General features: G+C 39.7%; 1 protein-coding gene across 3 annotated transcripts in view; it reads right to left on the bottom strand.

Annotated features, from left to right (window-relative positions):
- The window catches only part of LOC127572269 (guanine nucleotide-binding protein G(I)/G(S)/G(O) subunit gamma-7-like), a 216,464-nt gene that overhangs the window by 168,008 nt on the left and 23,939 nt on the right, over positions 1–24,517 (bottom strand). For all 3 annotated transcript variants that reach the window (XR_007956616.1, XM_052019289.1, XM_052019290.1), the window contains exon 2: positions 4,033–4,107. The gene's annotated coding sequence lies outside the window, so the exon portion shown is untranslated. The remainder of the gene's footprint in view (positions 1–4,032; positions 4,108–24,517) is intronic.

Below are 24,517 nucleotides of genomic sequence, written 5' to 3'. Positions count from 1 at the left end.
GAAGAGCACAGAGGTTACCTGTGATAGGGTGGAGATCAAGAGAGACTGAATGACCTAAGTGGGGTGCTGGCACTGGTTGAGGAAGGATGGTGAAGTCTCGTTTATTGCAGTTGATCTGCTGGAGGAGACGTAAATCGAAGATGAATAAGAACAGAGAGTAGAGCAAAAAATGCTGGAACTATGAAGTGCAAAGTACTGAAATTGCTGGAATTCCAAAATAAAACGCGATGTTGGAAGTACTAACAAATCAGGCAGCATTTTTGGAGAGGGAAAAACAGATTTATCAATACAGATTGATGACCTTGCATCAGAACTGGCCAGTTCTAATGAAAACTGGACAGGCTGGTTATCTAAAATAATTTAATTCAATGATGAGTCCGGTGAGTTGTAACTTGCCTAGTCAAACGATTAAATAGTGTTTCTTGAGGTTATGTTGCGCCAAATATACATACAATGAACAGACCAATATCATGTTCACGTGTTTACAACCAATTTTGCACACATTTCTGAAAGAATTAATGTCAGTCATTAATATCATACAGTCGATTTTCTTGTAACTTAGTGCTCTTTCTCCGATTTCTAGCCAGTCCAATTGACAATCTCACCTCCAGGAAGATGTTCAAACATGCTGATCTTTACTCACAGAACTAACTTTTAATATTGCTTAAGGATCGAGAGTAGTGTTATTTAAGGGGCATTACTCCTCCAGTCATAGATAGATTGCTGCATAATTCTCTGAAAAACAGTGGGGTAAATTGACCCAAGCAGGGACCCAAGTCATTGCATTTCCAGGTGGTTTCAGTAGGTTCCTTTAATATTTAGCGACCAGAAATGCCAGAAGTAATCTTGCAACTAGAGAAATGGATCAATGTTCATTAGATGAGAAATGATAATAGAGGTGGCAAAGAACACCTTACCCACCTCACTGACACTGACATCCTTCTTCCATCATCAGAACATACATTTATTCCTTGTCAATGCTCCCCAGTAGCTGGAAGAATGCTGTTTGTATTATGGTTTCACATAAAGAACTGTTCCTAAGATTAGAGCTGTGAAGTGCTAGTAGTGTGAGACATTTGGCTGGTAATGCCCACTGTTCCTGAAACAAAGCAGCATTATACAACAATTCCCAATAACGCTATTGGTTAAACATAAATTCAAAATGGTTTTGAAAACAATGAATTATATTCACAGAACTGTACAGCACAGGAACAGGCCCTTCAGTCCGCGATGTTGTGCCGAACTAATTAAGCTAATGATGCCTAATGACACTCATCCCTTCTGCCTGCACATGGTCCATATGCCTCCATTCTCTGCATATCCATGTGCCTATCTAAGAGCCTCTTAAACACCTCTATCGTCTCTGCTCCACCACCTCCTCTGGCAGCACATTCCAGGCACCCACCACTCTTTGTGTAAAACACTTGCCCGCACATCTCCTTTGAACTTTACCCCTCTCTCCTTAAACGCATGTCCTCGTGTTAGAAATATTGACCCTGGGAAAAAAATACCAGCTGTCTCCTCTATCTATGCCTCCCATAATTTTACAAACTTTCCTGACAACATAGAAGGAGGCCATTCAACCCACTGAGTCAATGCTGGCTCTCAGAGCAATCCCATCAGTCCCATTCCCCCACCTACTTGCATGTAACTTGTTCTCTCTTGCATGTCCATTAATTCCCCACTGATTCTCATACCAACCGCCAACACTTGGGGTAATTAACCTACCAGGCCTTTGGGATGTGGGAGGAAATTGGAGCACCCCAAGGAAACCTACGCGGGTCACAGGGAGAACGTGCCCACTGCACTCAGACAGCACCGGAGCCTTTTCTCTCCCACATGCCTTGAGGGTGAAGATGTGAAGAAACTTCCAGCACAAACGCAATGCATTGCAGGCAGCACGGTGGTGCAGCCAGTAAAACTGTTGTCTCATAGCTCCAGGATCCAGGTTCAATCCTGCCCCCTCTGAGGTGCAGCCTTTGCCTCAGCTAGGAAGCTGCCTGACTCCTGGGTGTGTCATAGAGAGACAGAATACGCTGCCCACATCAACAACAGAATCCAGTGACTTGCTGCCCTCAGGGAAAGAAGAGTTGTGTAAAACGAAGCCTACTTTCCTCATAGTTTAAAGTGTGCAGCTGGTAGAGCTGCTGCCTCACAGCTCCAGAGACCCAGGTTTGATCCTGACCTCCAGTGCTGCCTGCGTGGAGCTTACAAATTCTCCCTGCGACCACATGGGTCCCCCCCCCAGGTGCTCCAGTTTCCTCCCACACCCCAAACGACGTTCAGGTCTGAATTGCCCACTGTAAGTTGCCTCTAGAGTAAAATGGGGTCAGTGTTGTATTAGTATAAATGGGTGCTTGATGGACCTGGTGACCTGAAGCTGGAGGAACTCAGCGGGTCAGGCAGTGTCTGTGGAGGGAAACGGACCGTCGACGTTTTGGGTCGAGACCCTTCATCTGGACTGGTGAGCTGAAGGGCCCATTTCCATGCTGTATGTCTCTATGACATCAATGTCTATGATGTACAGGATTGCTCTTCCACAATGATAACTCGGTCAGAGGAACAGTGGGCTGTGGCCTCTTTCTAGAAGTGAGCCATAGATCATATCTTTGAACCACAGGCACTGGCCAACGATACCCACTTATTTATACACAATTATACTTGGCTTTCATGCCCATTACCAAACGTGAAACAGATAAGACCACTGAAGTCGAACAGGCACACTTTGCAGTAAATGGGAGGGAAGAAGTGAATTACTTTCAATATTGAACCAGAGACCCGCTGCCCCGAAGGAGAATACTTTTCCGCAAAAGCCAATTACCTTGGGACAACTTTCATTTTAGAGGAAAGTGTTCATTTTAGAGGTGCAGTGGTTCCTCAGCGCTCCAGGTATCATGACTGCTTACACGTTTGAGTGGGAGGGCGATTTCTGAAACATTTCCCTCAATAATTCTTCAGCAGTTCAGCTCATCTCCTCTGGCCAATGGAATTGTTTGCTGCTCAGCTGTGTCTGTACATTGAAGTCTGTGACTCAGCTGCTGTGTTACAGTGGGGTTGACTGACACATGACACTGTGTGTTAAATTGACATCCCTGCTTGTGAACATAACCTGACCTAAGCTTCTACTTTCATTGCTTCTAGCTTCTCTGGCTTTCCCAAGGAAATGCAAGGATTCATTTTAAGGTGCTTGTTATCTGTCTGGTGTTAAGGGATCATCTCTAGTCCTCACAGAGAGATCTAATAACATTAGGCTTTCAGGAATTCCTTGACAAATACCTGCTGTCTTCCCGGCTTTGGGAATTACCAAGGGTTTACTTGAATGGATCTTGATGCCTGCATGCCTTGGTAAAACAGCCAACATAATCAAAGGTCCCACCCACCCTGGGCATTTTCTCTTCTCCCCCACTTCCATCAAGCAGAAGATACAAAAGCCTGAAAGCACGTACCACCAAGCTCAAGGGCAGCTTCTATCCTGCTGTTATAAGACTATTGAATGGTTCCCTAGTATGATAAAATGGACTATTGACCTCACAATCTACCTCATTAATGGCCTTGCACCTTATTGTCTGCCTGCACTGCACTTTCTCTGTAACTGTGATATGCTTATATTCAACTTCATACTTAAAGCTGGATATCATCAGCACAAAATTTAGTCAGATGTTGGTGTTGCCCACGGAGAAGTGAACTTGACATGGAAACTAACAAAGAAATGCAACTGCATTAAAACAGGCAGTTATTCATTTTTGATTTGCATCACTAGGTAACTTATTGTGGTCTTTGACTATGTGAGATATCATGACAGGATGCTTAGAGGAATCGCAAGGTCTGCACAACACAGCTTCTGTCAGTCATCCATGATTCTATTTCTCTTTTGTGATTACTGCATCATTTATCAGCAATGCCCAAGATTGCCCATGCTTCCCAGTCAACCTCAGCCATACACTTAGGAAATATATTGAAGCAATCACCAACTACTCTTCTATAAGGAGGTAAATACTAGAGAATGCATCAGACTTAGCTACTTTTGCATACCTGCCAGGAGCCAGTTGCAGATCAAAGTTTGGCAATAGTCTGAGCAAAGGTTTATCTTCCTTCTCAGTCCAAAATCTGAAAGAAAAGGTAAAAAAAAATAGGTGAATCAGAGAATTTGAAAACTGTGTCTTGACATGGAAAATGCTGCCCAGCAATATAAAAGGTTAACATTGCTATGAATGAAGAATTAATCAATAATTTAAGAGTCAAAACTTTGAGAATTCCATAATAATAAATGATCAAAATTTTGCATTAATACAAATTGACCTTGCAATACTTTGTTTATTACTTTGTTTTTGCTTTGTTTATGCAGCATTTATTTGAGAAATCTTTCAAGAATTAAGTATATACATTAATTTCAATAGCATATAAAATGCAATTCATGGAGAAACTGGTCTATTTCCTATCCCAATTGCATTTTTCTTCCCATTCTCATTTCTCTGAGATACATGTCCTCGGCTACTTGATAATTACGATACTGTTGTTCAAATTTGCAAAGATGATACCAGAAGAGAGAGGTTATATCAGGCGAGATTGAACATGATTGGTTTCTCCGAAAGTTTGATCTTCCTTCTTGTTTTCTGAGAAAAAAAATCTAAGGTGTACCTTAATAAAGGTTGTTAAAAGTAGGAAGGGACTTGATAGGGTAAATGTAGATATTTCCACTATTGAAAAAAACAAACTAGGACCAATAAATACAATATAGTTATTAATAAATCCAATAAGATAGTCAAGAGAAGCCCTTTTGCCACGATTAGAATGTGGAACATGCTACCATAATAAAATAAAAACTTAAGTGTTGGAAATACTCACCAGGCCAAGGTGAGTCACTGCAGAGAGAAACAAAGTTAACATTTCAGGCCAATGGTCTTTCATGAGAATTTACCTGAAATGACAACAATGATTTTTCTCTTCACTGCCTTGTCTTTTGAGTATTTCCAGGATTATTTCAGATTTCCAGCATCCACAGTATTTTGGAGGAGCGGGTAATACAGGGCTGTGTCAAAGACTGCAGAGGGATCAAGGTGAGATCGTGCAACAGTAGTCAGAGAGAATATGATTTATGATCTTAGTTCAGACTGTTTCAGTGCTTATAAAGGAAAAGAGTCAAACAGAGTTGTGGATGAGATGAGCATGGATTTGGGCCACAAAAGAGAATAAAAAGTACTGGATAGCATAATAGACAATATCCAAGATATTTAAGCAAGACAAAACTGAACAAGTCCCAGCTCAGTTTTGTCTCCTTGCTAATAGCTGTAGAGCAGTACCTAGAATGATCCACAGACATACAGATTTGAAGAATCAAATTAAATGGCTGTTCTATCACCGTCTCTGGGTATGTCTTTTCCCAGAAACAACAAATGAATTTGGCAAATTATATTTCTATTAATCCAAAGCAAATTCATGGAAGTAGCAATCAATAGTGCTTTTAGATGGCACATTCATGAATAAACTGCCTGGCAATGTTTAGTCTAGGTTCTATCAGTATCCTTGGTATCTAATCCCATTATAGCATTAATTGAAATATGAACCCAAAATGATGAATGGTAGTAAGGGGATGTGAATAGCTACCCTTGACATTAAGGCAACATTCAATTAACTAAGGCTTTGCAAAAGAGCGCTAGCAAAACTGAAGTCAGCAGTGGTTAGTGAGAAAGAGGTTAATGGACAGAATCAGGCAAAAGAAAAATTTATCAGAGATCAATTATCTAAATTCCAATTATCTAAGTTATCTAAAGTCAGAAATTCTCAACATCTTCAACGACTTCAGTAATAATTATGTCATAAGGTAAAAAAAACTAATTTACTTATGTCATCAACGGCTTTAAATAATGAAGCAGCTCATCCCAGCACACACTGTAAACCATATTACATCCAGACTCCGAATGACATAGTGTCTGTCTTACAGCAATCCAAGATGATCATCTCCAACACAAAACTATATTCCAGAACCCTCAAACCCCTAATACCAGTGTTCTCCACCATCAACAAGCTGCTGTCCACCACTGGTCAGTGGTAAGAAAGAATTTGTATTGTATGGTACCTGTCATGAAGTCAGGATGTCCCAAAGTGCTTCAATAACCCCTCACTGCCTCACTACCAGTAAAAGGTTCCAATCAGGAGGGTTAGGGAATATTCAACATTTGGTTGAGTGAGCACAATGTAAAGTGAGTCCACTACGTGGCACTGTAACACAATCAAATTCACTAGCCATGAAAATGTAATCAATGTAATTTCTACCATCTAAAATGTCTGCAGTTTCTTGAAAACACCAGTATCATATAATAATAATTTTAATAATAAACAATGTGCTGCATTTGCTTTTTTCATGAATGTAGAATCCATTTTCAAATTTATGTGCTGCAGAATGGAATACATTCCAATACATCTAGTCCACACTTCCTCAAACTTACTGGCATGCAAAACAAAGCTGTTGTACTATCATTAAAGTATTCCCTACTAACTGCTCATTCCTCTTTTATTGCAATATTAAAATGTGTAATTTAATTACTTTGGGTTATATAACTTGATGTGGCTGCTGCTTCAGCAGTGGATCCACAGCGTAAACAACTCTCAAGAGGTTCAACACAGCTCGATTTCGTAGCCAATCACCTACCATAAACATTCATTCCCTTCACAGCAGTTGCAATTTGTACCATCTATAAAATGCACTGCAGTCACTCGCCCTGCCTACTCCAACAGATTTTGTGACTTCTACCACTTGCTGAAATGTATATGGCCAGATTTAGGAGATGGAAGGGATCATTACAGTGCAGGATCCCAGTGCTCTAGATGATACACTGCGTATTACACAGTAGTAAACAAAGGAGTTAAATTTGAAGACAGACATAAAATACTCCTACAAGAGGTGAAGTCAATAGTGATGGGTTCCAAATCAGGAAAAACAAATGTAAATCTTAAAATCCATTTGGCTTATCTCTCTTGCACAGGAGTTTCAGGAGAACTTGGCTGAAGGATGAGTACAAGGCAATCTTTCCAGTGCCACAGAGGTGTCAGATGGTTCAATTGTATCGGGTAGGTAGGCACCAGAAGTACACAACAGTGGTGCTTGGGTTTGCTAATCCATGTGGATTGCATGCCCTTCCACTGATTTACATTGACTCAGCCAAGGCAAGCTTATGGAAATAAAAACCTCTCTTATCAATGTCAACCGAACTCCGTAAGATCGATAATTGGTTATTTATGTCTCCAGGTCAGTATCTTGGTTTCAGCAGGTATTTCTTACCACTTCCTTTTCTGTTTGTTTGCTTGGAATTCTTTAAGTTTGTTTCACGTATTCCTGGCCCCTTAATTAAAAAAAACTTCTAAAAATCTTTCTTTGTGAATTTTTGTTTAAAAATCCATCTGCATTCATCTCACCTACTCCATTCCCATCAACAATAGGCACAATTGTAAACTGCCTTCCTGCTGTATATAAAATGGAAAACAAAGTAAGATACATTGTAAGATCATCATTTTAAGAAACAATTCACTGACCAATTGACAATTAAATGCTCACTTAAGATGGAGTGAGCTGACATATCCTTTGTGTTTTGAAGAAGTAATAGAGTTGAAATAAACTTCAGAAGGAACCTTTGTGAGTCAGGCTTATTAAAATTGTTAGGTGGATATCAGCATTATAGTGGTATTGAATAGACTCAATGAGAAATAAATGCTGAATTAATCACAATGCAATCTGCATTAACCACGGTAGGTAAAAATGATACCCAGTGTCTTAAATGAATGCTGCCAGGACTAGATAATAAAATTTAAATATTGTGTGATTTTTATATCAAATATTTATTAATATTTATAATATTAATACTAATTTATTAAAACTTTAAAACAGAACAGTATTAGGGAAGATAATGTGCTTGAAAATTCTCCTTCCAAGTAAGAGTAGCAAACCCAGAGCATTTTAATAATATTAAATATGTCCCCTTTTTCCACATCACATTCATACCAATAGTTCTAATAACTCAGATTCATTAAATTACTGATTTTTTTTGTTCAAAATGGCTATTGTAACAAGTTTATCAGGAAGAAAAAATGTGCAATTTGTAAACCACATTGCCATTCCTTTGGATCTGGTTTCTGCATTTTTGGCAATCTTCTCACCTTTGGCTTGATAATTTTGAAGACATTTACTTGTACTGTTTGCTCTGCCATGCTGCATTTTCTAACACTAAGTGCTCTGCACTTCAAAAGTAACTCTTTGGTTATAAAGCAATGCAAGCTTTTTCTTAAGTACCTTTGGAAAGAGAAAATGCTCATAAAACCCCATTAAGCTGTTGTTACTAATAACCCAGATTTGCTCATGTGAAGCTCTCCAACTAATGAGCATTATGTTATATAGCCTCAGCCCAAAATTGAACAAAGGTAGCCTCAGCTAAGTCACCTTTACAGAAAACCTTACAGGCCAAAAATATTGGCCAAACTTTTTAGTTTAAGGCAATTCTTTTATTCTGTTAATCCCATTATTTTTTGCCACATCAGCCACGTGTGTTTTTTTAAGGTGCTTAGAGCTTTCTCTGTAAGCATTGTCACAAATCTTTCTAAATTCCTGCCATGAAACTTCATTCATAAACTTCGAAACTATTGCACTTCACAGCTTTGCAATCCATAACATCCACAGAACTGACACAAGAGGCTGAATAAGGAAATTAAATTTCAGTTAGCGATTGGGTGGTGTTGGCAGGAGGAGGGATCACAAGCAAGAGGAGCACCCTATGTATGGAGCAACAACAACAAATATTTATACACATTTGGTGCAGCAGAAAACCTGGATGTTTCAGAATGTCATCAGCCAGAATTTTAATGCAAGCCACATAAAAAGGATATTAGAACAAGCCACCGAAAGCTTGCTTAAAGACTAAGTAGTAGAGGAGGAGAGGAAGGGAGATGCACTGAGGGGATTCCAGATCTTAACACTTCAGGCATTAATGGTGCAGCCCCCAACGTGGAGCCAGGAAAAACTGGTACTGTGCAAGAGAGATACAGCACATAAACAGGCCCTCCAGCCCACCAAGTCCACATGGACATCAACTACCCATTTGCATTAATCCCATTTTTAAACTTCTTCCCACATCCTCCTCAACTTCTCCCAGATCTACCACTCACATACACGATGGGAGCAATTTAGAGTGGCCAATTAACCTATCAACCCAGACGTTTTTGTGATGTGGGAGGAAACCACAGCATCCAGAGGAAACCCATGTGGTCACAGAAAGAACGTGCAAACTCCACACAGACAGCACCCAAAGACAGAATTGAATCTGGGACTCTGGCAATGTAAAGCAGCAACTCTACTAACTGAGCCACTGCAGCGCCCTTCGAGTAGTGGGATAGAGGATGTTACTGAGACAGGGAGCAGCGGGTCCATAGAGGAATTTGAACACAAGGATACAAATCTGATATACTATTAGTCTTGAAGCTACTATGGGTTCGCAAGCATGGAGATGATAAAGAGACAACAACGAAAAACTCAAGATCAACAAGAAACATAAAGTTTTAGAATGAAACAAATAAGGTCCATACAAACACAAAATTGCACAACTGTTCTGATAAGTGGGAAATCCTTCATTATCATTCAAAGCGGATCAGCCTGTGCCAATTCCATTATAGGTGCAGAAAGCTGCTATTCAAGGTTTTGCTTCTCATTTCCTTCAAAACGAAATAGAAGACACAAATTTTAAAATAGCACTGCTACATCAATGCTTTAGCCTGACATTTGTGCATTCTTTCATATTATATAGAGAGCAATCTATCATCTGTGTGCATGATTAGGAGTAATTCTAGAAGGAGATAAGCACTTCTCCCGTCATGACATGCAAGTGTAATCATCTCAGTAGTCTATAAAGCAGCACTGCATCTAGCAGTGAAAAAAACTGATAAAAATATATGTATCAGTTTATCCCACAAATATCAGGTACCCTTCAAATCCAAACTTCACCAAATACCACATGTATGAAACAGTAATTTTTGAATGCATTTAGTTTGTAAAATTCAAAATCTTTAATTCCAACACAGTAGCGTTCTAAAGACTATTACACAGGTACATGAATATGCAGGAAATGGAGGGATATGGATCATGTCAAGGCAGGAGAGATTGAGATTAATTCAGCATTGTGTTTGGGGCAGGTGTCGTGGGCTGAAGGGCCTGTTTGGGATATACTGTGCTACGTTCTATGTTCTAACACTGATTTTAGCATAAAGGCACATTAGACAAGAAATTTTACCAATGACTAACTTTTTGAATAAGTGTCATAGTGCAATTTGAACTTGGGTCTCTAGTCAATGATCTTTCATCAGAAGCACTATACTTGGAGTCTTCAAATCAGTTTAATGGGTATGCATGGGTAAGTGGTGGTGCAGTGGTCGTTATCTCATTAGTAGGCCAGAGACTTGAACTAACAATTCAGGGACTCAAATTCAAATTCTACTTTTACATGCCTCATAAAAAATACAAATATAATTTACATACTAACAGCTGACCACAACTATTTGTTACCTTTCTCAGTGTTCTAACAATGAGAAACATTTGACATCCAATGAAGTAAAATATTAGGAAATACTTTATCCACCCTCAGCCTCAACCACTGTCAGAGCTGTCCACTTAACTGAATATCTGTGAATGTCTTTGATGTAGCATTCAAAATCACTCAGAATGTATTAAAAATGAAAAAATATTAAAATTAATTTTAAATAATTAGTAGACTAAACACACACATTTATTGTGTAAAATCTCCTGACAGCCAATTAACCAATTTCTCTCAATGCTTTCAAAGGGGTCACTGTATATACACTGAGCTAACCTGGCTGGGAAGTCTGGAGTTAGGGCTGCGCTGGTGCAATTCATGAATTTTCATAATGGCATTCAGCAGTAAAAGTGATATCATGGATATCCATGAAGCATCTTCATTCAAATTTTTGTGTCAAATCAATAGTATCATTTTTATTTCACTAAATTAATATAATTACTTCTAAACACATTCTCAGCACCCACAATAGTATTTGCATCACAGACACAGCCTTCTTCAGCCCAAAGGTCCATGCCACTGTGTTAGCTTGAGACAGGCATCCACATTCTTCTAAGCTCAACTCCCATCATCATATCCTCATGTATTTCTTCATATATTCATCTATATTCCAATGAGTGCATCCATGCTTCCTTTACTCCATGTGGTTGCAAATTCTACATTCTAATCATTTTCTAGATTTATAAGATTCTCCTGAATTTCCTTTTGTATTAGTGACTATCTTATATTTATGGTTGATAAATGGTCATCTACCTGAAACACTGAATCTGTTTCCCTCCGCAAAAATTTTGTCTGACCTATTGAGCATTTCCAGCATTTTCTGTTTTTTTTAATGGAAGCTTTATTTAACAATCCATAGTTCTGGGCTCACCCCAAAGTTGAAACATCTTCTCTTTAAAACTCTTCAATAAAGAGCCTTGTTGGATTATAGCTTCATTTCTTTTCTGAAGAAAGAAGCAACACACTGTTCATTTGTCCCTGATACATACAACCAGTCAGATCTAATTTTTTTTTGAAATGAGAACCTCCTAGTTTAACTGGAGACAGACAAATACAATGCAAATGCTTCATTTTTCAATTCGACAACATTTTTTCTTGGAACATTTTAAAGAGACCATCAGGTTTTTACCCAGTTCCATCTCCTTAAGCACTTAAACATTCATTTTGTTTTATAGTCCTGTACGTAAATTTTGTGGTCATGGCATTCTGAAAATTACTTGTGGGGTTAATGCCGCCATACAGTGCACAAGTGCAATCAAGACCACAGATTAAAAGCAGATTTTAAAATCTTACACAATCTAATTAATTCCAGGAAGCACACTTCTACGGAACCTCTATTCAGACTTTCCAAAGAACTAATTTAAGACTTTTCATCCTATTTTGTTCATCTTTAATCTGAGTATAGTTTTAGAAATTTGGGCACATTGTACCCATTCTTCTAAACTGCTAATGTTGTGGTCAAAATGAACTCTTCAACCATGAAACGTGGTTGATGAATGCACTTCGCAACATATTAGTTAAGAAATGTGATTTGGCAAAAAACAGGTGTCAGTTCCTTTATTTAAGCAAATAAGGGAGCTACAAACTGTTTGACAAACCCACATTGGTAATCCTGGCCTCAGATGTTACCCTGGCTTCATATTGGTTTATCCTGAGGCAGTGGACAAAGGAAAACTAGGCTTATGTGGATTTTTACAAGCAATCTTTGAAAGGCCTCCAGTCAATCACATATGTGCTACCACAGTCAAGACTGACACTGAGTAGGGCTCAGTACGGAAACAAGTATAGACCTATGATCTGCAGTAGAAACTTGCCATCGTCACTGTAGATTGGATTCAATTCACATTTATTGACTGCAAAATGTGTTCCAATGTAATCCAGAAGACTTGCAGCAGTAAAGCAACATCACTCAACCCTCTGCCAAGTATGAATTTGTCAGCAAGAAATCATATAAAATGTAGGCTGAACCACTGCATATCCCCTAATGTCTGTGACATTAGCAGTCCACCCTGATAACATTCATTTTCTATCCAGCAACACAAAATGTCACAAACTAGCACTATTCCCTGATTAAACTGTGACCTTGAAAAACAAAACAGTAGCTCAATCAACCATTCTACTACTCCGAGGATACTTCCACTGGAAATTAAAGCAACCTATTTGATTCGCATCTTATAAGCCTGCTTTATTTCAATTTTACTTTTATTGACCAGATTCTCAATTTTAGTTAAAACCTTTCAGTGAATTATAATTGGATCCTTTAAAACTAGTAGCATTTGTTTTACTAAGTGTCAAATTTCAGTCTGTTCTGCACGAAAAGAGTTTAAGAGTGACATGAAACAGTAAAGAAATACTATACATCTTTACATGATTCAGACAGGGTAACAGATGGTAGACAATGATTTTCAGAATATTAATAGAACCAAGACATTCTGATGATACTGTAAATCAGTAAAAGCAATAATCAATTACTGGAATGTTAACATTAAATTCTATCAACAAACAACTTGCACTTGGGGTCTTTAGCATAAAAAACATTATTCTTCACAGATAATGACAAGAATGGAACACCGGGCATTACTGGGGAAAAACAGGGGTTTTCAGATGGAGAAAACAGAGAGTTTGAGGGATTTCTATAAAACTGGTCCCAGGAAATTGAAAAATCTTGTCAAAAATGGGATGAAAAACAAGACAATGTAAGTATGGCTGCAAACCCTTGATATTGTAACTTGTTCCAGATTTCTACACCCAACTCATAGTTCACCATGTCCCAGGAATAGGCTGTCTGAAAAATACTGCAGCAGAACAAGTGATGGGAGGCTTATTTGCATCTCAGAAATAGCTCTGTGCCTGGGGTATACACCATCAAAATCAACCCCATTGTTTTAGCTTTATTGTTTGCTGCTTTACATTTATTTTACATGTTGATTTCTTTTTCTGTTTATCCACTTTTCAGGATGTAGCATCTCCTTAATTGTCTTTGAGGAAATTTTAGTGAGCTGACTTCTGGAATTGCTGCAATCCATCTGGCAGAGGCACTCCAAAATTGTAGATGGGTTGGGAGTTTCAAGATTTAAACCCAGCAGCAGTGAAGAAATTGTGATATATTTTCAAGTCAGGATGGTGTGTGACATGGAGAGAACCCTTCGAATGGTAGTGTTCCCAATGATGAATTATGAAGAATCCTGGATCTTCTACTTCAATATTAGCTATTTCAACATCATCAGAGAGTACCATTTCTTTTTCCTACACAACACTATGCATTTGTTTGGACTGAATTTCATATGTAACTGCTTTACCCGTCTACATATTTCCTCGAACTCAGTCAATAATTTCTGAACCTGCCTGGGCAATTCCATTGCCAGTCCTGGCCCATTCTGTGTATCCACCGACCCCAGTATAATTTATAAGAGGAGCCATCCTTTTTTTTCCCAATTTGAAACTGTAAGGACAAGCAGCTAAAAGAGGATTTATGCCTGAGAGAATACATTTGGACAGCAACAGATTGTTTCTGGTTACAGTCAGTCAGTATGGGGGTGGGGGGGGGATAATAATTGCATAGTTAATTAAAACAGGAAAGACAGCTGTTCACACAAAGACACTTAGGTGATGGAGTTCTGATTTCAAAAAGGTTAATCTCAATAACAGCTTGGTGGTACAATTCACAAAATAGAATTTGTTTATTCAATGGGAGGCAATAAAAATATCCTCCACCACCTCCACTGTGCCAGAGGAAAAGGGTATTCAAAGACCAAGACCTCAAACCTGACACAGAACTCACGGCCTACCACGATGCAACAATCTCCACCTTCTTGTCTACTTCAGAGGCATGGACACCTACATTAGGCACCTCAAGGCACTGGGGAATTATCACCAAAGCTGTCACTGCAAAGTCCATTGCTGGGATAAGGGAACCAAAGTCACCATCCTCTCCCAGGCCAACATCCCCAGGATCAAAGCTTTGATCATTTTCAACCATTTAGTATTAGATGTTTGTGTACCTGACACCTCACTCCTTAAAGACTTCCATCATGGCAAGAGATTTCTAGGAAGCTAGAGAAAACACTTCCCAAAGCTTCCTGGAAGAAAATGTAACACTGTCACCTATTTACGGGAATCTGTGGCTCGTGATGACTCAAATGGGAAGGGTAACTCAAGGTTGCACTGAACTCCTTGAGTCTCCATGACTGGAGCATCTGGATGGCCTGCACAAACAACGGAAGAAGTGCACATCTCAAACTTTGGAAGATTTAAAAATAGTAATGGAACCTTTGTTTTCCTGGCAATATTGCATTTATTATAAAAGTCACTTTTTATTAAGAGAACATGGGGAGGGGCCCTAAAAGTTAAAATGTACAACATCCTTATGACAAGGTAGATTTTCCCTCTGGCTGTGATGTCTGGAACAAGGAGTCACAAAGTCAAAATAAGGGGCTGTATGTTCAAGACATAGATGCACACAAGACACAGATGCACAGTTGAACAAGAGGCAGTGAATCTTGAGGAATTCTCCACCCAAGGGGGCTATGGAGTCTCAGTCACTGTATGTTCAAGATAAGGATCCATAGATTATTAGTTATTAAATGAATCAAGGCATGTGGGGATAGTGCTGGAAAGGGAGAAGATCAGTTTTATCTGAAATATGGATGCAGATACCAATACCAGAAATGAAAGCTATATTTAAACTAAGATATTCTTTTAGTTGAATCAATAAAATTAGTTTTATAAAAATTCCACTAACATATTCCCGATTTTTTTTGTGTGGTAAACTAGCAAAGAACAAAATCCTCCCATCTTTGAGGGCCCCTCCCCATGTTCTCTTGCTAAAAAGTGACATTTATAATAAATATACTGAATAATAGTTATGAGTGCACAATTGGCAGGGAAACAAAGGTCCAGTTTTTTTTGAGAGAACCTTGGCTAGAAATCCAATCCTCGTCAGTCACGCCCAAATTGCTGGATAGGAGCAGCAGTTTGCTATATTCTACTTCTGAAATTCAGTTCCCTTGGAGACCAGATAAGCATGTTCCTTAAAGAGTCCCAACCTGAAAAGAGTTCAAATGATCAATCTCATGGGCTGGGACCTGTTCAGTCAAACTGAAGGAGTCCTGACAAATGCTGTCAAGGCTTGCTTCTGCTTGTGTGGATCATCACCTAAAAGGAAAATTGCACACTTCATGTGGTTTACAGTAAGTTTCCCATTTTTTATTGTGTTTTATTTTTCATTGAAACTATATTGTGTAGCCCTCAAAACATGGCAAAAGACTCTATGATGTTAAGAATTACAGAAAACTAGCTTTGGAATTTTTGCTGCCCAATATGAGGCCATTTTCATACTGCCATCATTCTGAAATCATACATAAATGTGGTAGAGCAAGATTCAGTAGTTTGTGATTTACATAATAAATCATAACTGTAGTTAGTGTTAAAGTACATCCTTGAGGAATTAAACATTACAATCTTGGCAAGCATCTCACTCTAAAATTTTAATTACTCTGTTCAGGCTTGATAATATTATAATTAAACCTGGGAAACTCTTAAATTCCTGACTGAACACTCTTTATCCATTACTTGAATTTCAATAACAATGAATGTGACAAATGTGATTCTGACCTCCTTGTTAATTAAGAAAAAAATAAAAGCAGCTATGACTATTTCTGAATACAACAAAGCAAACTGAAAACTCCATGCAAAATAGTATTTCATCTTTGAAAATGCTTACAAAAGTATGCTTTTAAAAATAAAATCACAGTGTCATATATAGAGAGATTACAAATGGAGTAAGAATTGGAGAAAGAGGTCTCTGAAGTCATAGAGACATACAGTATGGAAACAGGCCCTTTGGCCCACCAAGTCTGCACTATCAACTACCCATTTACACTAATCCTATAGTAATCCTTCTCTCCACATTCTCATCAACTCCCCCCAAATTGTATCTCTCACTTACACACTAGGGGCAGTTTACAGTGGCCAATTAACCTACCAACCCACATCTTTGGAATGTGGACGAAACGTGAGCACCTGAAGGAAACTCATGCAGTCACAGAGAGAAGGTGCAAACTCCACACAGACAGCACCTGAGGCCAGGATTGAACCCAGCTCTCTGGCGCTATGAGGCAGTGGCTCTACCTAACTGCACCACTGTGCTGCAGTTTATTTTATGCAGATGGAAATTATCATGGCGTTGAATGGGGGAAAGAGCGTTCGAGAACAACACTGATAAGGTCAGCTTATAGGAAATGAAGTAAAATGGTTTAGCTTAGCAGGGAGAGGATCAAGGAAGGAGTTGGGTTAAATAGCAGTGATGAACTTGGAAAAGGTGGTATAAAGGTGCAAAACTGAGTGAAGGCAGGTGGACAATGGAGAAAGTTCAGTGGCTGAGGACCTGAGATAGGTGTGGAAGTGATAGAGGCACTTGCACAAACAGGACTGGGATTTGAAACCATAAATATCAGCAAACTTTCAAGCTGTTTATGCTTCAGCTGATGGTGGATCTGGTAGGGTGGGTAGATGGTTAATTTTGTGGGGAAAAAAGGAGCTATAATTACCCTAGCAATGGCAAGAAATGAGATTTGTAATTTAGTAATTTGTGAACCTGAGGGTAAATTAACTAACATTGTTCACTGTTACCGAACTTCACTGTAATATCATTTAATTACAAGAGAAATTAAGTGGTTGAACTAAAGGGCTGCAGTTCATCGAAAAAGAAACTTTTTTCCTCTATTTATACAGGGGTTAGAATTCCATAGGTGCTACTAAAACTGTGTTACAATGCCAAACGGATTGATTTTCACATTCAGACCCTTTGTTGTGGTCATCCAGTTAACAGGCCCTCCAGGTGTGCAGGTAAATATATTCACCCAATATATTTACCTGCACACCTTCTTGAAGGTGTAACTGAATGGCAGTCAGGAATTCTTTTCCATTTGGGCTCTTTTCCTCCTCTGACTCTGAATACTGAGGTTAATTGTAGCAGCCCACTACACCGAGCTAAGTCACTCTAAAGCAAGGCTCAAATCTGAAATTCTCCTTTTTAGAGTCTCAATGTGACCTATGGCAGTACACTAAGTCAGACAGCTACTACAGCATAATGCTGATGAACACAAGGAGGGATTGCAACTTTGGTTGGCTGTATATCTGGAAGGTTGATTATGTACTTCTACATTCAATAGTACTGATTGAACCAATCTTCTTCTGACTCAAATGTCAACTAATAAAGGAAAACATTCAAAGAAAATGAAACAAAAAGAAATTTAAATAATTGGTCTTATGATTTTTGCATCCGGTTACATGCAGCAGAAGATTGGTGTTTAACTTCGGGAGACTCTAAAACAACGCTAGGAGCTTCACAATCCAAGTAATAATGTAAACTATGAAATCTCCATGCAAAATGTGAATGTCTTTGGTGGAAATGATAATTGATTATTCACAGCAACGAGCTATAGAACAGTTATTAGTCAAAGTTGAGTTTATTGTCATATGCACAAATACATGAATGCACAGGTTCAATGAAAAACTTACTTGCAGCAGCATCACAGGCACATAGCATCATATAAGCAGCATTCACAAGAAAAACATAAATTAAACACAATTTTTACAAGGAAGGACACAATTAGAACAAAAAAAAGTCCATTTTAGTGCAAAGTAATTGAAGTGGTCATTGTTTTGCTAAACTCTAGCAATTAGGGTTATGTTGGTTGGTTCAAAAACCGAATGGTTGAAGGGAAGTAACTGTTCTTGAACCTGGTAGTGTGGGACTTCAGGCTTCTGTACCTCCTGCGTGATGGTAGCTGTGAGGTGATGGCATGGTCCAGGTGGTGGAGATCTTTGATGATGGATGTTGCCTTCTTGAGGCAGCTCCTCTTGTAGAAACTACCAATGGTGGGGAGGATGTGCCCTTGATGTATTGGGCAGAGTCGACTACTCTCTGAAGGTTCTCATGTTCCTGCACATTTGAATTGCCATACCAGACCATGATGCAACCGGTCAGGACATTTTCAACAGTACATCTGCAGAAGTTTGTTAGAGTGTTTGGTGACAAGCCAAACCTCCTTAACCTCCTAAGAAAGTAAAGACGCTGGCGCACTTTCCTTGTGATTGCATCTGTGTGCACAGCCCAGGACAGGTCATCCAATATGTTAATACCCAGAAATTTAAAGCTACTGACTCTCTCCACTGCTGATCCCCCAATGCAGACTGGTGCATGTCCACCTTCCCTCCCCTTCCTGAAGTCAACAATCACCTCTTTAGTTTTACTGACGTTAAGTGAAAGGTTGTTGTTGTGGCACCACTCAACTAGGTGTCCTATCTCGCTCCAGTAAGCTGACTCATCACCACCTGTGATTCATCCAACAAGAGTGGTGTCGTTCGCGAATTTGTATATTACACTGGAGCTGTGCTTAGCAACACAGTCATGTGTGTATAGAGAATAGAGCAGGGGACTAAGCACGCAGCCTTGAGATGTACCTGTGTTGATGGTCAGCGATGAGGAGATGTTGTTACCAGTTATCACTGATTGAGGTCTGTCGATGAGGAAGTCGAGTATCCAGTTACTGAGGGAGGTACAGAGGCACAGGTCTTGAAGCTTGATGATTAGTTTGGATGGAATGATAGTGTGGAATGCCGAGCTGTAGTCGATGAACAGCAGCCTGATGCATGTGTTCCTGTTGTCCAGATGGTCCAGAGCAGAGTGAAGACCCAGAGAAATCCCATCTGCTGTTGACCTGTTGTGGCAGTAGGCAAATTGAAGTGGAGCCAGGTCATCTCTGACGCAGGAGTTGATTTGCGCCACAACCAACCTCTCAAAGCACTTCACTACGGTTGATGTAAGTGCCACCGGATGGTAGTCATTGAGGCAGCTCACCACACTCTTCTCGGGCACCGGTACAATAGATGCCTTTTTGATGCAGATGGGAACCTCAGGCCGCAGAAGTGAGAGGTTGAATATATCTGTAAATACTCCAGCCAATAGATCTGCACACATCTTTAGTACTCAGCCAGGTATGCCATCTGGATCAGGCGCCTTTCGTGGATTCACCCTCTTGAAGGATGGCCGGACGTCGGCCTTAGGGACTGAGATTACAGGGTCATCCGGAGATGTGGGAGCTTGTTTGGGTGTGTCATCATTCTTCCTATCAAAGCGTGCATAAAAAGTGTTGAGCTCATCTGGGAGTGATAGGTCATTGCCACTTATGATAACCAATCTCGCTTTGTAGGAAGTAATATTATGTAAGCCCTGCCACAGCTGTCAAGCATCCATCTGTTTAGTCCAAAATTGCCTCTTTGCACTTGCAATGGCCTTCTGGAGGTCATACTTGGAACTCTTACATGACTCTGGATCACTAGCCTTGAACACCACAGGTCTAGCCCTCAGCAGATTAGGAAGCTCCTGGTTCATCCAGGGTTTCTGGGTGGGGAAGACTTGGAATGTTTTTGTGGGTACACACTCATCCACACATGTTCTTATGAAGTTACTAACAAGGCTAATCAATTATTAATACTTAATTATAAAGTAAACATTATAATTTTTCATTGAAAAGCCACTTTAAAATTCTGTGTGCAATTTGGTCAGCTTGGCCTGACACTGGGTTATGTGGCACCATGCATTTGTGCACTGCACAATCTAGTTTCACAGAAGTCAATCTTGAAGGTAAAATGAGATTTACTGCGAGTTCCACAAAGTTTGCAATTTTCATTTCATGTCCTCTGAACTTCAGACGAACAAAAAGATAGAGGTGCCTAGATAATGAAGTAGCTTCTAACAGCTGTTGAATACAAAGAGAGATTGCAAAAAGAAGGTTCATCATTTTATTTCTGTATTCAATAGTCCTTCTGATTGACTAATCTCTCCTCACAGCAAAATGGCAACTAATAAACAGAAGTGTTCACAGAAGGTTTTCCAAAGGCTTGTTAGGCCTACTTCATCTCTACTTAATGGGGACCTGGCGAATCAGATCGGAATTTACAGTGGCACTGGTAACCACGTGAAGGAATTAATATTTACCCATTGCAGCAATTCTGCCTCAGAACAACCTAGCTGCCATTCTCCACCCCAATATCCTGCCTGTTCCACCAACCACCAATCTCCTGCCTGACCTCCTGGATGAACAGGGAGTTGCATTCTCTGCTAAAGTCCATATCTGAGGCTTTCAGGAGGGATGATCACAAGAAAGCTAAGTATGGTCTCCCTAAAGCTATCAGGCATGCCAAGAGGGAATACCAAAGCAAGCTGGAGGCTCAATTCAATCAGGTGGATGCCAGGTGACTATGGTAGGATCTGAATACCATCACGGGCTAGAAGACGCATTCGGGGACGACCCCTGGCAATGACGTATCTCTACCAGATGAGCTCAATGCCTTCTACATCTGCTTTGAACAGGCAAATAAAGTACTACCAAGATTTGTCCCCCATCCCCCGCTGCCTCTGTCCCTTACACATCAGTGGCAGAAGTCAGATCTGTTTTCACAAAGGTAAACTCTCAGAAAGCAGCCGGCCCCGATGGAGCTCCTGGTCGGGTTCTGAAATTGTACGCCGATCAACTGGCCATTGTCTTTGCCGACATCTTCAGCCTCTCACACCAACAGTCCACTGTCTCCATCTGCTTCAAGGAAACATCTATCATTCCAGACTCCAAAAAAAAAGTGCCTATCTCAATGACTACCGACCAGCTGCTCTAACACCGACCAGCTGCTTTAACATCGACCATAATGAAGCGCTTTGATAGACTAGTAATGGCCCCCATCAGCACCAACCTCCCAGACAATCTAGACTCCATGCAATTTACATACAGGGAAATTAAGTCCATCTCCCTTGGACTACATTTAGCTCTGGATCACCTTGACAATATGAATACATATGTCAGGATGCTATTCATTGATTACAGCTCAGCCTTCAACACCACAATGCTTAATAAACTCATTGCTAAACTATTGGACCTTAGCCTTGGGGCCCCAATCTGTAACTGGCTTCTGGACTTTCTGATGACACCACTGTTATCGGCTGGATCAACAACAATGATAAGACAGGACAGAGATCGTGAACCTTGTGTCTTGGTGTCAGAACAACAACCTAGCCCTTAATGTCAGCAAGGCGAAAGAGCTGGTTGTTGACCTATAGAACTGGGAAATGGATGAACACAACCCTGTCCTCATCAGCTGAGCTGCTGTTGGGATGGTCTACAGCTTTAACTTCCAAGGCATCCATATCACCAGCAACGTCTCCTGGTCCCTCCATACCAATGTGGTGATCAAGAAAGCACATCAGTGCATGAACTTTCTTAGGCATCTGAGAAGATTTGGCTTGTCCACACGGATTCTCTCAAACTTTTACAGATGCCCTGTAGGAAGTATCCTGACAGGTTGCATCTCAGCCTGGTATGGCAACTCCACTGTTCTGGACCGTCGGAACCTGCAGAGAGTGGTAAACACTGCCCAGTCCATCACAGGTTTGTCACATCCTTCCATCCAGTGCACCTTCATGGTGCGTTGTATTAGGAAGGGTAACAGGATGCCTGTCACCCTGGCCATTCCTTTTTCTCTCTTCTACCTTCTAGGAAAAGATACAGGAGCTTGAGAGCCCAGATGCCAGACCTAAGAACAGCTTCTTCCCCACTGTTATCAGACTCTTGAATCAATCACCTCTTTCACATCCACTTCCCGGTGGTGCTGCCACTTCTCGAACCCTTAGTTCTACCTCTTCTGTTATTGTCACTTTAGCATTTCTTTTTGCCCTACCAGCTTACACTACTATACTTTGCATTATTCTGTTGTTTTTGCACTCGTCTCTGTATTTATAGTTGTATTTATTATTACCATGCACACTGTTTACACTGTGAGCTTCACATGAGCAAGGAATTCCATTGCATCCTGGTGTTTATGACAATAAACTAAACTGAATTTAACTCTGGCTATCACCCAATTCCCACAGCCTATCATGAACCCCCATCCCCTTTCCAATGACCTTACCCAACCCTTGAGTCCTGAACCCTTCCCCCTCCCTCCCATCTCCATAAGCAGCCCCCCAAACCCAGTCCTGAACTTGCAGCTTACAAATTTTCACAGGCATTTGTGCAAAGGCATCTGTGAATGCAAAGCCTATTCTATAGCACACAATATCTTGGGCCTTGTGCAGGAGAGAATCTTGCACTGATAGAGCCTTGAACAAAGCTTTTATCAGCTTGGCCGACACCGTATGTTTACTGGAGCCATGCAATTTCCAGCTCCCTTTCTTCAATAGGTTGCAAACTTTGACAGTGACAGGGCAAAAATGTGAATTTATTTTCAATGGAGAGCATTCAAAAGGAATATGATGTTAGTTTTAAATACTATGAGAGGCAATGGCTTATGCAGGCAGAAAGATGACTAATTTAGACTGCAATAAGAACTATTTCGAGCAAAATGTCTGAAACAACAGATACACAGAATGATTTCAGTTGTTGCTCATCTTAATTCAATGAAGTATGCCATCTAGATAATTATTTGTAAATAAAAATGTTTTTGTTGAATGGATCCCAGTTTAAAATTGATCAATAAATATACTCCCAATAAATGTCATCTTGCATTTAAAATATTTGGTTCTGGTGATTGTACTTGGGCAAATAAGTTGTATTACATATCATCAAAAAGATACAAAAACAAACTGCCTCAACCAATAATACATTTGTGGTTCTATACATTTAAATGTTGGTCAACAATGTTGAATTAAAAATAAACTTAAGCAATCTTCTTTGCTGTTGGTTCTAAACAAATAGGGCTATTTTAAAATAGAGCTAAAGATTAATGTTTAGTTTGTTTGTCCTCCCCTGTTGTAATTGGGGCAAACTAGCACTTCTGTTAATAAATTAACAACTTAAGAATTCATGAGTTCAAATTCTACTTGGTCAATTATGACATTTAAGTCATTGAACCTGCTAATTTCTGAGCGAGCCCCAAGTAGAAATATGACCACAAATATGCCACAAAGACCCAACTGACTCGTTAATGGCCCTCAGGAACAGAAAGCCGGCCACCCCTACTAGTTTCATCAGCAATAGACTCCAGACTTACACTAGGTAGTTAACTCCTAATGTGTTTAAGGCAGTTACACATGGTCATGTTGCCTTATCATTATCAGATGGATCTAAGAGACTGCAGTGTAATACTGACAAGCCAAGGCAATATATACTACCCATCACTGGTTGTTCAGAAGCCAAGAAATCCTGCTGTTTCCACTTCTCACCTATTTTAAACTCACTTTGATGAATGATGATTAAGCAATCACCTGTCAAAGCCTATTATATTTCTGGGATCATCATTCACATCAGCTGCACTTTCAACCCCCAGGCTTATCCTCAGCCACATTAAAATAAAATATTGAATAATTTATTTAAAAATCAAGGGGTAAAAGAAATTATTAAGACTCTTGAACAATAATGTTTCACTGACCTTAAGCATCAAAATTAGGCCCATATCCCAAATTTGTACCTATACTTCAGTATTTTTTCTACTACAATGATGTAATGTTATTTATTTCAAATTACATTACCTGGCCTTTCTGCTTAAATAGCTACTTATTACCTTGTGAGATTGCTACATGAGCAGGTTCGATGGGCCACATGCCTTTTTTCTCACACCACATTCTTCTAAAGAAGATTAATCGGTGTAAAACTCTCTGTACATAAAAAATAATTGCATCTCAGCTAAAAAGCATCATTTACCAGTATAATTTCTTATTTCCCACAGAAGACATATATAACATCTTGGAATTGGAAAATCATCTCTGGAGGCTGGGTTTTAAGTCACACAAACTAATTTCAGATGAAAAAAAAACACCCAGGAAAGTATTGGAAACACTTAGCAGGTCTGGTAGCATTTGTAGAACGAGAAACAAAGTTAATGTTAACAAAGTTAATGTTAACTTTGTTTCCCTTCCCACAGATGCCATTTGACCTGCTGAGCGACTCCAGTAT

Source organism: Pristis pectinata, chromosome 7, assembly GCF_009764475.1.
Source record: "Pristis pectinata isolate sPriPec2 chromosome 7, sPriPec2.1.pri, whole genome shotgun sequence".
NCBI lineage: Eukaryota > Metazoa > Chordata > Chondrichthyes > Rhinopristiformes > Pristidae > Pristis > Pristis pectinata.
The sequence above is the reverse complement of the archived record's forward strand: the minus strand, read 5'-3'. Positions and strand labels throughout refer to the sequence as shown.